Genomic DNA, 14,561 nt, shown 5'->3' with positions numbered 1-14,561 from the left:
ATGTTCAGTGAGGTTGGATGACTGAGTGAACCCCTTCCCACACACGGAGCAGGTGAATGATCTCTCCCCAGTGTGAACTCACTGGTGTTTCAGCAGGTTGACTCTGGCTGGGTTCAGTTCTACACTCACTGGTTCCTCTCTCTCTCCTCCCCTGAAGGTGCTGATTCTGACTGTATGTACGTGCTCTCTGCCCCTCCGACCCTCCCTGTCCAATGTAGTATCTCCCGGTTTTGGTGATGTGCTCTCCCTGACCTGTCTCCATTTCTCCTTCTTATACAGACTTGCCCTGACTGTCACTATTTCATAGAATCATACAGCACAGAAGGAGGCCAATCGGTCTTTTGTGCCTGTGCTGAATCTGTGAAAAAAATGATGCAATTAGTCCAACCCCCTGCCTATTTCCCCATAGTCCTGGAGAAATTCACTTTTAAATATTTGTCCAATTCCTTTATGAAAGTTATAATTGAATCTGTTTCCAGCACCCTGTCAGACAATTCATTCCAAATCCGAATCAGTTACTGGGTAAAAAGATCTCTCCTCACCTCCCCTTGACATTTTTGGCCAACAATCCCAGCTTCACCACCCTGTCCAGAGAACTGAAACCCCTCATCTCTGGTATCATTCTCGTAAATCTCCTCCGAACTGTCTCAAAAGCTTTGATGTCCTTTCTGAAACCTGGTGCCCAGAACTGGACACATTACTGCAGCTGAGATCGAGCCAGCGACGCCCACATCCCACGAACGGATAAAAAAACGCTCCCTGCCAAATCTCCAATTCTTATCCATTTACAGACGCTCCTTGCCCAGTCCCCAAATCTTATTCATTTAGAGACGCTCCCTGCCCAATCCCCAATTCCTATCCATTTACAGACGCTCTCTGACCAGTTGACCTTGCTGGCGGGCAGTTTCGGGACGCCTCACAGGGAAAAGCTTCACCGCCACCCACAGGGACACAAACGGGATTGTTCCATCCTATTGTGGCCTTGACCCCCTGCTCCAGCTGTGTGCACCTGCTACGGGCGCGGTCTCCCTGCACTTTGTGAATATTCCGCTGCAGCTGCAGATGGAGGTCAGCCACTACCGTGCCTGCTCCTTATCAGAAACAAGGCAAATTCTGGAGCGCAGAGCATTCTGGGTACCACAACTGTCATTAATGCCAATCTCTGACATGATAATCAGGTTTTATTTCCTACATTTCATTTCCTGGTATGTTAGTGCGTGTTTTCTTTTGTACCTGTCAGTGCCTGGGAGGAGAGGGTCAGCTTCACTTTGTAGCCGTGAATTTCTGGTGAGAGAATGTGGGTTTTTATTCTGTATGTTTCAGTTTTTGGTTTGTGACTGTTTCTGCTATTGCGATGTGAGTTAACTTTGTGGAAAGAGATGCAGTGGTTTTTGTCGATATTCATCCCAAGCAGCTCTGTAGCACAGGAGTCTGTGCTCTCCGGGCTATTCCCAGGGACGCACACCGAGACAAACATCAACTGCTGCTGGAGGACTATCAATTCGGTGAAAGACGCCCTTTGGTCTGCCCGAAACTTGCTGGTCTTCCAGCGAAAAGAGTTGTCCACCACCGAATGTTGCAGACTGGCACATTCCAAGGTCCAGGACTACGTGCTGAGGGACGCACTAAAGCTTGTGGCAGCCGCAGCAAAGGCTCAATGGGGAAAGACCACAGTGTAAGGTCTCCCCACCAAGCTGAACTGAGGGGCTGGATCCATGGGAAACCCCTCGAACTGTATCGGAGAAATATTGTGTGCTGTAAATGTAAAAATGTATATGGCATGACAATGAAATGGAAGGGTTGTGAGGCAACTCATGATTGTACAGAAGGTAACTGATCACCTTTGCACTGTTTGTATTCTTTGACTTGATGCTGTTTTAAACTGTTTGGGAATGTAATTTTTACAGATTTGTATGAATAAAGTATATTTTGGAAATTAAAAAAAATGAGTTTCACCACATATCTGTCAGCAACTTTATGTGAACATCAGCTTTTGTCCAGATCTATCAGTTTCTGATATAGAGTCATAGAGTTATACAGCACAGAAACAGGCCCTTCAGCCCATTGTGTCTGTGCTGGCCATCAAGCACCTAACTATTCTAATCCCATTTTCCAGTATTTGGCCTGTAGCCTTGTATGCTATAGCATTTCAAGTGCTCATCTAAATACTTCTTAAATGTTGTGAGGGTTCCGGCCTCTACCACCTCTTCAGGGAGTGCGTTCCAGATTCCAACCACCCTCTGGGTAAATTTTTTTCCTCAAATCCCATCTCAACCTCCTGCCCCTTACCTTAAATCTATGCCACCTGTTTATTGACCCCTCCGCTAAGGTAAAATGTTTCTTCCTATCTAACCCATCAATGCCCCTCATAATTTTGTAAACCTCAATCTTATCTCCCCTCAGCCTTCTCTGCTCTAAGGAAAACAACCCTAGCCTTTTCAGTCTCTCTTCATAGCTGAAATGCTCCAGCCCAGGCAACATCCTGGTGACTCTCTTCTGCACCCTCTCCAGTGCAATCACATCTTTCCTATAGTGTGGTGCCCAGAACAGTACACAGTACTCTTGCTGTGGCCTAACTAGCATTTTATACAGCTCCGTCATAACCTCCCTGCTCTTATATTCTCTGCCTCGGACGATCTATATTGGCCTGTAATCTAAGGCTTTCCTCCTCACGATTTACGACACCACCAATTTTCATGTCATGTGTGAGAAAGGGTTTGATTCTATCCTTATCAGAATCCGTTACATGCATGTGTTTTTAATCTGCACCCCCTCTGTTTTATTCTCTGTACTTGTCAGCCTCTTGTAGGTGAGTCTGTGTTTTGCTCTTTATCTCTCAGTCTTCGAAGTATGAGCCTGGGTTTGTACCTAATTTTCTTTGTACCTTGCAGTATGGATATGGAAGAGAGGTTTTTACACATTAACTGCCAAATCCTGATAAGCGATTTTTGGGTTTCACACAGTATCTGTCAGTTTCTTGTCTAGGACTGTTGGTTTTACTCCGTCCCTGGCATTTGCTGGTTTGTTAGTGTGGGGTTTACACTGTACCTGTCAGTTTCTCAGATGTGAGTGTTGGTTTCACTTTGCATAGAATCATCGATCACAGAATACTTACAGCACAAAAGGAGGTTTCAGCTCATCGTGCATGTGCTGCCTCTCTGCACAAGCAACTCAGCTCATGCCACATCCTCATGTATTCCATGAAAACCTGAATTTTTTTTCCCTTCAGATAATTATCATATATCCTTTTGAAAGCTATGGTTGAATCTTCCTCCGTCACACTCTCAGGCAGTACATATCAGATCTTAACCATTTGCTGCATAAAAAAGGTTTTTCCTCATGTTGCCTTTGGTTCTTTTCCCATTCACCTTAAATCGGTGTCCTCTGCTTACTCAGCCATGAGTAATATTTCCCATTGCTTTCTCAGCACTGATGAATTGTGAGGTGGGAGACAGCCAGAAGTCCCACTGAGCCGCACTGACTCCCAGCTGAAAAAGAAATGAGATAAAGTTCAATCTTTCACAGCGAGATGCTGCAGAGAGTTAAGAGTCCCGAATGAAAGAGAGCGTTTCTCATACTGTTGTTGAATTTCATTTCAAACACTCCTTGTACTCTCTGTTAATGAAGCCTAAAAAATGGAAAAACTAAATGGCGCTCAGACTCACAACCCTGAGATTAAAAGTCCCATGATCGACAGACTGAACTGAATATGTCACTTCTACTGTACCTCTGTTTGGATGGAGGCAACTGTATGCTCCAATGCAAGGGCAGCTTTCAAATCCTCCCATGGGTCCACACGTCAGACTAAGTTCCATGTTGTAAACTCAAGCAAAGGAAATCTGCTCACTTCCAAAATTATCATCAAATTGAAGCTGATTACGATCAACATCATCAGAGGTCAGAACTACCTGGTGAAAGAAGACACCCTGAAGAAGAATCCACAATTATTCAAAGGCATCGACAAAGTGAAAAACAAGAAAATCGATGAGTCAATCCAAGCTAAACAGAAACACTGAAGAATTCCATTCCAGACCAGAACACAATTAGAGGCATTTTTTGTATTCAAAGCTGGGCATTAGTATTTAATAGTTGAGATATAATTTTGAATATATTTGAATTTCTTTATTCATTTGGCACTGCTGAACATGAAGCAGTCTTAAATCATTTAATTTTTTTTTGTAAAATCGGACTTACCAGATTAAAATATTAGATCAAGGGAGAAATTTCAAAGATTACTGGACCAGTAATCCAGAGGCCTGGACTCAAAATCCAGTGACAGCCAGGACGTCAAGGCGGTAAACACTCCGCACTAGTCTGCAGTGAGCGATTCCATCGAAGGTAGAGCACAATCTCTTTAATCTAAAAATGTATATTTTATAATAATTAATCACTCAAGACCTTCCTGGTCTCTGCATCTCACCTGCTCTCTGGATAAACTTGCAGAAAGTATTTCAACCTGTAAAGCAGGAGTCTAGGGAATGTATAATGATATTTTCTAGCCTTCGGGCAATATTTTAATCAACACAGTGTGGGACAACCTGTCTGGGCACAACTCCATGACTTTCTCCTTCACTAGTGACCTAACAATCACTAACTTCTATGGTAACAATCTTCAGCTCATCACCTCCGGTACGTAGCTCTAATCTTAATGTACATTTAAACAACCTTTCAAGTCCAGTTACAGTTTTTGTTGCTTACCTGCACAAGCTTAAAAAGTGAAAAACGGAAGCAAGTTTAACTGAACATTCTGGTGGTCAGTTCGGGCACGGGAAAAAAATGAAAGGACTCGGACCAGATTTGATGTGGTGCTGTCAGGCTTGGGTCGGGTTTCAATTGCTGACCCGAGCAGGCCTTTAATTACTGTTGCAACCTTATATTCCCACTTGACAATCTGTATATTTTGTTCATTTCAATTTTGTCGACAAGCTCTTTGAATCCAGTTCCCCGGTCCTCAAGCAGGCTCAGTTTGGAAATCGATTCCGCTTTCTGGAAGGCTGAAAGCAATCGATGACCTTAAACTAAAAATGGCAACAGGGAAGGGCTCGTCTGGGATTTGAACCCAGAACCTCTCACATATTAACCACTTATACACCCAAAGCGAGAATCATACCCCTGGTCCAACAAGCCACCGTTGGCATGGCTTTTATTCGCGCCTGTGGAATTTCACTGGCACCCACAGCCGATCGTGCATTTTTTTCAGATCAAAACAATATCCGACAAAGCTAAAATAAAAACAGAAAGTGCTGGAAATACTCAGCACCTCTGACAGCATCTGTGGAGAGAGAAACAGAGTTAACATTTCAGGGTTTTCACCTTTTGTTTGAGCCATCTTTTCAGACTGCTTCTGTCCATCCAATCTCACTTTTTACTCCATCCACATTTTAAGGGTGGTGCAGTGGTGTGCACTGTAGCTTCACAACTTCAATGACCCCGATTCAGTTCTGTATACTGCCTGTGTGGAGTTTGCAAGTTGTTTATGTGGGCTTCCACAAGGTACTCTGGTTTCCTCCCACAACGAAAGACTTGTGGGTTGATAGATAAATTGACTGTTGTAAATTGGCCCCAGGGGAGGTGATAGGAGAAATGTGGGGATGTGGTAGGGAATTCTGGGTTAACATAGGATTAGTATAAATGGGTGGTTGATGGTCAGTGCAGACTCAGTGGGCCAAAGGGCCGATATCAGTGCTGTAGATCTCTATAACCATTCTCTAAGCAAATGCATTTTTCATGAATTCCTCATTTCTTTTATTAACGACAATTTTATATTTCCGGCCCTTGCGTCATACGATACCACACGTGGAATCATGTTTCCATCAACCCGATCAAACGCCTTCACTATTTCTTCATATTGCAATGTTTCTTTAACCCTGACAGACTGTGGAGTTTCTGCTGCTTAATTGCAGTTCTTGCTTCCCGCCAGTAGATGTCACCTCACTCCAATATAGTGAAATTTACAAATCTGAGAGAGACACAACAGGAAATAATTGTTCACATTATAGTGAATGTGTGGGATTTAGAAATACTAGGAGTGGAGATGAGTTATTATTGAATTTGTCAAACCAAACATATGTTATAATGTTGTGTTAAATCTGTCACTCTGTTGTCTTGATTCTGAGAGTGACATAGACTCATCGAGTCATTGGGTCATTTGTGGTATAGAAGGAGGCCATTTGCCCCATCGAGTACAGGCCAGCTCTCCATGGAGCGATCTAGTCAGTCCCACTCGTCTGCTCGATCCCCCTAGCCCTGTAAATTTATTTCCTTCAAATTCCCATCGAAATTCCTTTTGTAACCAACGATTGTCTCCACTTCCTCCACCCTCGGGGGCAGCGAGTTACAGATCATTACCAATCACTGTGTAAAAAAGTTCTTCTGCACATTCCCCCTGCATCTCTTGTCCAAAACCTTCAATCTGAATCCCCTAGTCCTTGTACCAATATTAATGGGAACAATTTTTCTTTGCCAACTTATCTAAAACTGTCATAGCCTTCGACACCTCTATCCATTCTCCCCTCAATCTTCTTTGATACAGGCAGAAAAAAACCCTGTTTTTCTAACCTAACCTTGAAACTAAAACCCTCCATCCCTGGAACTATTCTGGTAAATATCCTCTGCATCCTCTCAAGAATCCGCACATCCTTTGTAAAGATTGGTGAGCAGATCTGAATGCAACACTCCAATTGGGGCCTAACCAGAGTTCAGCATAACAACCCTGCTTATGTACTCAATGTCTCCATTTATAAAGCCCAAGATCCCACATGCTTTGCTAACCACTCTCGCAATATGTCTTGCCAACTTCAAAGAATGATGGACATGGACTCCAGGTCCCTCTATTCCAGCGCACTCTTCAGAACTGTAGCATTGAGTATATATTGCCTCTCCCTATTCCTTCTGCTAAAATGCATCACCTCACACTTGTCACTATTAAATTCCATCTGCCACCTGTCTGCCCATCCTACTAGCCGATAACTATCCTGTTTCAGGCAGTTCATATCATCCTCACTGTTTGCCACTCCTCCACGTTTGGTGTCATCGGCATATTTTGAGATTCTACTCGATATTCCAAGATCCAAGTCATTAATCTGTAGCAAAAAAAAGCAATGGTTCGAGCACTGACCCTTGGGGAACACCACTGTCGACTATCCTCCGGTCTGACCAAGAACCATTTCATATGACTCGCTGTTTTCTGTCCTTAAACCAATTTCCTATCCAAATGGACACTGACCCTCCTAATCCATGAACCTCAATTTTGTTAACCACCCTTTTATGTGGTACTTTATAAAATGCTTTTGTAAAATCCATATAAACAACATCCACTGCATTCCCTTCATCAACTTTCTCAGATAGTTTATCAAAAAATGCAGTTAGATTCATCAAGCATGAACTTCCATTTATAAATCCATGCCCACTCTCCTTCATTAACTCAAACCTCTCCAAATGACTTGATTTTTTCCCTGACCTGTTGGTCTTGTGCTTATAGCAAGCTCACCACAGAGCATGTATTTGGCAATGTGACTGTCATTCATTTGGCCCAGTCAACAGAGCCGCCTCTGACTCAAGAGGGCAAACATGCTGTGGATCCCTGCACGCTGGTGTACTTCCTCATTCGGCACTTTGTCCTGCCAGGAGATGTCCAATATCCATCTGAGGCAGTGGAGGTGGAAGCTGTTCAGCTGCTTTTCTTGGCTTGTATAAGTTGTTGATGATTCTCTACTATAAAGGAGGGTGCTGAGAACACAAGCCTGGGACACGTGGAGCTTTGTATTTACGGTCAGTTTGCTGTCGGTTCACACCCGTCTTCTCAACTTTGACATGACAGCTGCAGCATTGACAATCCTGGTGCTGATTTCAGCATCAAGGGACAGATTGCTGGTGATTGTTGATCCAAGGGATGTGAAGCTGTTGACAACCTCCAAAGTGATGTTGTCAATGTTGATGGAAAGTGGAGTCTCTACGTCCAAGTCTCTACGTCCAAGTGGAGTCTTGCCAAAAGATGAACAGCTTGTCGTCAGCTCTGATATACAGGTGAACACCCCCATCTGAGTCACTGAAAGTGTACAATAGCAGCATGGAGAAGAATACACCAATTATAAATGATGTGATAACTAGACAGTTAGAAAATAATGATATGATTGGGCAGATTCAACATAGATTTATGAAAAGGAAAACATGTTTGAAAAAACCCGTTGAGTTTTTTGAGGATGTTACCTGTAGAACAGATAAAGGAGAACCAGTGGATGCTTTGGTAATGTCCCACACAGGAGGTGAGTAAACAAAATTAGAGCACATAGGATTGGAGATAATATACTGGTTTGGATTGAGAATTGGTTAACAGACCGAAAACAGAGAGCAGGAATAACGGGTCCTCCTCAGGATGGCAGGCTGTTACTATTGGGGTACTGCAAGGATCAGTGTTGGAGCCACAGCTGTTAACAACCGAAATAAATAATTTGGATGTTGGGATTAAATGTAATATTTCCAAGTTTGCAGATGACACAAAGCTAGATGAAGTGTGAGCTGTGAGAAGGATGCAGAGAGGCTTCCAGGGAACCTTGAGAGGCTAAGTGAATGGGAAAGAACATGGCAGATGGAATATAATGTGAGTAAGTGTGAAGTTCTCCACTTTAAGAAAGACAGAGTATTTCTTAAATGGTGAGAGGTTGGGAAGTGTTGATGTCCAAAGGGACCTGGGTGTCCTTGTTCATGAGACACTAAAAGCTCTTGTGCAGGTGCAGCAATCAACTAGGAAGGCAAATGGTATGTTGGCCTTCACACGAGGGGACATGAGTACAGGAGTAAAGATGTCTTGTTGCAATTGTATAGAGCCTTGGTGAAACCGCGCTGGAGTATTGTGTATAGTTTGGTCTCCTCATCTAAGGAAGGATATAATTGCCATGGAGGGAGTGAAACAGAGGGTCACCAGACTAATCCCTGGGATGGTGGGATTGTCTTATGAGGAAGCTGGGCCTGTATTCCTTAAAGTTTCGAAGAATGAGAGGTGATCTCATTGAAACTGATAAAATTCTTATCGGGCGTGACAGTGTGGATGTAGACAGGATGTTTGCGCTGGTTGGTGAGTCTAAAATCAGGGGACCAAGTCTCAGAATAAGGAGTAGGCCATTTAAAACTGAGATCGAGTTGAATTTCTACTCTCAGAATGTGGTGAATCATTGGAATTCTCTACCCCAGAGAGCTGTGGCAGTTCAATCATTGAGCATGTTCAAGACAGAAATTGTTAGAAATCTTGATACTCATGACATCAAGGGATATGGGGAGAGCACGGGAAAGGGGCGTTGAGGTAGATGATCAGCCATGATCGAATTGAATGGCAGAAAAGGCTCGACGGGCTGAATGGCCTACTCCTATGTTCCTCTGTTCCTAAGAGAGTTGGCGCCAGCCCGCAGCCTTGCCTTACACCACTGCTGATCTTGAAAGTGTCTGATGTTGCTCCATTGTAACTGATGGAACTGTGCATGTTCTCGTGGAAAGAAGAGATGATGCCCAAGAGTTCAGGAGGGCAGCCGAGTTTCCATCGCAGTTTGAAGAGTCCGTCTCTGATGTCAAGATCAAAGGCCTTGGTGATGTTAATCAAAATATGTGGGGCAATGGATAGCGTGTTGGATTTCTAAATAATGATAAAGAAGTCATTCAAAGTTTGTGGGTTCAAATCCCACCAGCGTCAGATTTTGGACCAGAGACAGAAGAGCACGACGGAACAGAGAGTTAACTAGTGTGTCAAAAGCACCGACTCAGAGACAGAGTGAGAGAGAGAGGAGCAGAGCTGGGGGAAAAAAATCAAAAAGTGACATGACAATGGAGAGTGAGAGCAGGGAAACAGAGAGCCGCTGGGGTGAGTTTACAGGATTTGGTTCTTGCTTCGGTGCAGTGGAAGGAGCTGTTTGGTGAGGATCTGTTGAGCTGTGACATCACAGGCAAGCAGGCAGTTGATTGGTTTGGAAAAAGCTGCATGTTTGATGAGGATCTGGTAAGTGATTAAGGTCCATTTTAGTCCAAATGTTTAAAATAGTAAACAAACTAGTGGGAAGCTTAATAAAATATACAACAAAATAAACAATTGAATAAAATAATTAAGTAGTGAATTGAAACACGTTAAGGATGACAGGACAGGTGATGTGTCACAGCTGCAGCATGTGGGAGCTCCTGGATGCCAGTGTGATCCAGGGCAAACACGTCTTCAGTAAGTGTTTAGTTTCTGCGGCAAAACACCTTTGACCACCGGTCCATCTGGCAGTGGTCTGCACGGAATGTCCTCAAGGGCCTACGGGAAAAGGAGATGGTGGATCCTGTCGGATGGTTCCCCGAGCAGACCGTCAAAGTCATTTGGCGGAATGCCTCATCACCAGAACTTTCAAACAAGCACCAAGACGTAGCTTGGCTGGTGGTGAGACGGGCCCTTCCCGTCAGATCCTTCCTGCACACCCGAAGTCTCGCCCCCTCCGCACTGGCTGTGGTGGGGAAGAGACGGTCGCCCACCTCCTCCTGGAATGTGTCTTTGCAAAGCAGGTGTGGAAAGAGATGCAGTGGTTTTTGTCGAGGTTCATCCCAAGCAGCTCTGTAACATAGGAGTCTGTGCTCTCAGGGCTGTTCCCAGGGACGCACACCGAGACAAACATCAACTGCTGCTGGAGGACTATCAATTCGGTGAAAGACGCCCTTTGGTCTGCCCGAAACTTGCTGGTCTTCCAGCGCAAAGTGTTGTCCACCACCGAATGTTGCAGACTGGCACATTCCAAGGTCCAGGACTACGTGCTGAGGGACGCACTAAAGCTTGGAGCAGCCGCAGCAAAGGCTCAATGGGGAAAGACCACAGTGTAAGGTCCCCCCACCAAGCTGAACTGAGGGGCTGGATCCATGGGAAATCCCTCGAACTGTATCGTTGATATTTTCTTTTGCTGTAAATGTAAAACTGTAATTGGCATGACAATAGTGAAATGGAAGGGTTGTGAAGAAACTCATGATAGGAGAGAAGGAAACTGATCTCCCTTGCACTGTTTGTATTCTTTGGTGCTGTTTGAAACTGTTTGGCAATGTAATGTTTGCAGATTTTTATGAATAAAGTATATTTTGAAAATTAAAGAAGTGTTTGCGGCTCAAAGAGTGAGAAAAAAGGAATGTCGTGGTAGTAGGGGACAGTATAGTAAGGTGGATTAACACTGTTCTCTGCAGCAAAGAGCAAGAGTCCAGACGGCTGCGTTGCCTGCCGGTGCCAGGATTCAGGACGTCTGCTCAGGGCTGGAGCGAAACATACAATGGGAGGGGGAGGATCCAGTTGTCGTGGTCCATGTCGGTACCAACGACATAGGCAGGACAAGGATAGAGGTTCTGCATAGTCAGTATGAGGAACTAGGCACCAAATTAAGAAGCAGAACCTCAAAGGTAATCATCTCTGGATTATTACCTGAGCCATGTGCAAATTGGCATAGGACAAATAAGATTAGAGAAAGTAATGTGCGGCTGAAAGACTGGTGTGGTAGTAGTGGGTTCTGGTTCGTGGGGCATTGGCACCAGTACTGGGGAAAGAGGTGGCTGTACCGTTGGGACGGTCTACACCTGAACCGTGCTGGTGCCGGTGTTCTCGCGAGCCACATAACGAGGGACGTAGAGACGGTTTTAAACTGAATAGTGGGGGCAAGGGATCAAATTTGGGAAGATATGGTGAATCAAGGAGGAGAGGCAAGGCAAGAGAGAAAGGTATAAATATGGGAAATGATAAACAGACTGTGACAGGAAGGGACAGAATGTACAAATCTAAGAGTAAATCAACAGATAAGGCTCGAGGTTACAAAAAATAATAAAAGGACACAACTAAGTGCTCTGTATCTGAATGCATGGAGCTTTCGAAACAAAACAGATGAATAGAGAGCACAAATAGAATAAATAAGTACGATCTGATAGTCATTACAGAGACATGGCTGCAGGGCGACAGAGATTGGGATGAGAATATTGGAAGTGACATGGCATTTAGGAAGGACAGGAAGCTTGGAAAAGGTGGTGGGGTAACTCTGTTAATTAATGATAGTATTAGCGCAATAGAGAGGGATGACCTAAGTTCAGGAGATCACGATGTCGAAGCAGTTTGAGTTGAGATGAGAAATAATACAGGCAAGAAGTCACTTGTGGGAGTGGTGCACAGGCCACCTAACATTAACCACACTGTAGGATGGGGTATTAAAAAAAGAAATAATGGCAGCTTGTCAGAAAGGTACTGTGATAATTATGGGGGATTTTGATCTCCATATAGACTGGAAATTCTGATGGGCAGAGGTAGCCCAGATGAGGAGTACATAGAATGTTTTTGGGATAATTTCTTGGAAAAATAAGTTCTGGAGCCAACCTGAGAGCAGGCTATACTAGACCTGGCATTGTGCAACGAGATAGGATTAATTAATGACCTCATAGTTAAGGTGCCCCGAGGTAGTAGCGATCATAATATGAGTGAATTTTACAATCAGTTTGAGGGAGAGAAGAGTGGGTCCCAAAGGAGTATTTTAAACTTAAATAAGGGCAATTATAAGGGCATGAAAGCAGAGCTAGCTAAAGTGAACTGGCAAATTAGGTTAAGGAATAAGTCAATAGAGATGCAGTGGCAGACATTTAAGGAAAATTTCAGAATACACAGAATAGATACATTTCAACGAGAAAGAAAAATTCCAAAGGTGGGACTCACCATCCATGGTTCACGAAAACAGTTAAAGATACTATCAAACTTAAAGAAAAAGCCTATAATTGTGCAAAGATGGGAGGCAGGTCAGAAGATTGGACAGAATATAAAAAACAGCAAAGAATGACTAAATGATTGATAAGGAAGTTAAAATTAGAGTATGAGAGAAAGCTAGCGAGAAATATAAAGACAACTAGTAAGAGTTTCGATAGATATTTTAAAAAGAAAAGAGTTAACAAAGTGAGTGTTGGTCCTATGGAAAGTGTGTCTGGGGAATTAATAATGGATAATTAAGAGATGGCAGATGAATTGAACAGATACTTTGGATTGGTCTTCACTATTGAGGATACAAATAACATCCCAGTATTAGCAGTAAGTCAGGAAATGGAAGGGAGGGAGGAACTCAAGAAAATTACAATCACCAGTGAAGTTGTACTAAACAAATTGTTGGAGCTGCGGGCTGACAAGTCGCCAGGTCCTGAATTGGCTAGTGAGATAGTTGATGCGCTGGTTTTAATTTTCCAAAATTCCCTCGCTTCGGGAAGGTTCTGTTAGATTGGAAAGTAGCGAATGTAATTCATTTATTCAAAAAGGGAGGGAGACAGAAAGCAGGAAACGACAGGCCAGTTAGCTTAACATCTGTCTCAGGGAAAATGTTAGGAGCGATTACTGAAGATGTTATAGCAGGGCATTTAGAAAAAATAAAGGTAATCAGGCAGAGTCAACATGGTTTTGTGAAAGGGAAATCATGTTTAACCAATTTATTGGAGTTCTTTGAGGGAGTTACATGTGCTGTGGATAAAGGGGAACCGGTGGATGTATTGTACTTCGATTTCCAGAAGGATAAGGTGACATATCAAAGGTTATTGCAGAAAATAAAAGCTCATGGTGTCAGGGGTAACATATTGGCATGGATAGAGGATTGGCTCGCTGACAGGAAACAGAGAGTCAGCATAAATGGGTCATTTTCTGGTTGGCAAGAAGTAACGAGTGGTCCACAGGGATCTGTGCTGGGGCCTCAACATTCTACAATTCTCGAAATGACTTTGATGAAGGGACCAAAAGTATGGTTGCTAAATTTGCTGATGACAAAGATAGGTAGGAAAGTAGGTTGTGAAGAGGACATAAGGGGGCTACAAAGGGATATAGATAGGTTAAGTGACTGGGCAAAGACCTGGCAAATGGAGTATAATGTGGGAAAGTGGGAAATTGTCCACTTTGGCAGGAAGAATAAAAAAGCATATTATCTAAATGGTCAGAGATTGCAGAGATCTGAGATGCAGGGGATCTGGGTGTCCTAGTGCACGAATCGCAAAAGGTTAGTCTGCAGGTACAGCACGTAATTAGGAAAGCTAATAGAATGTTATCATTTATCGCCAGGGGAATTGAATACAATAGTAGGGAGGTTATGCTTCAGCTATACAGGGCATTGGTGAGACCTCTTCTGCAACACTGAGTACAGTACTGGTCTCCTTATTTATGGAATGATGTAAATGCATTGGAGGTAGTACAGAGAAGGTTTACTAGACTAATACATGGAATGGGTGGGCTGTCTTACGAGGAAAGATTGGACAGGCTAGGTTCGTATCCACTAGAGTTTAGAAGAGAAAGAGGCGTCTTTGATTGAAACATACAAGATCCTGAGGGGTTTTGACAGGGTGGATGTGGAAAGGATGCTTCCCCTTGTGGGAGAATCTAGAGCTCGGGGTCACTGTTTCAAAATAAGGGGTCACCCATTTAAGACAGAGATGAGGAGCAATTTTCCCCCTCAGAGGGTCGTGAGTCTTTGGAATTTTCTTCCTCAAAAGGCGGTGGAAGCAGAGTCTTTGAATATTTTTAAGGGAGAGATGGATAGATTCTTTATCTGCAAGGGGGTGAA

This window comes from Heterodontus francisci, unplaced genomic scaffold (assembly GCF_036365525.1).
Source record: "Heterodontus francisci isolate sHetFra1 unplaced genomic scaffold, sHetFra1.hap1 HAP1_SCAFFOLD_43, whole genome shotgun sequence".
In the NCBI taxonomy this organism is placed as follows: Eukaryota; Metazoa; Chordata; class Chondrichthyes; order Heterodontiformes; family Heterodontidae; genus Heterodontus; species Heterodontus francisci.
This window is presented reverse-complemented; position numbering follows the sequence as displayed.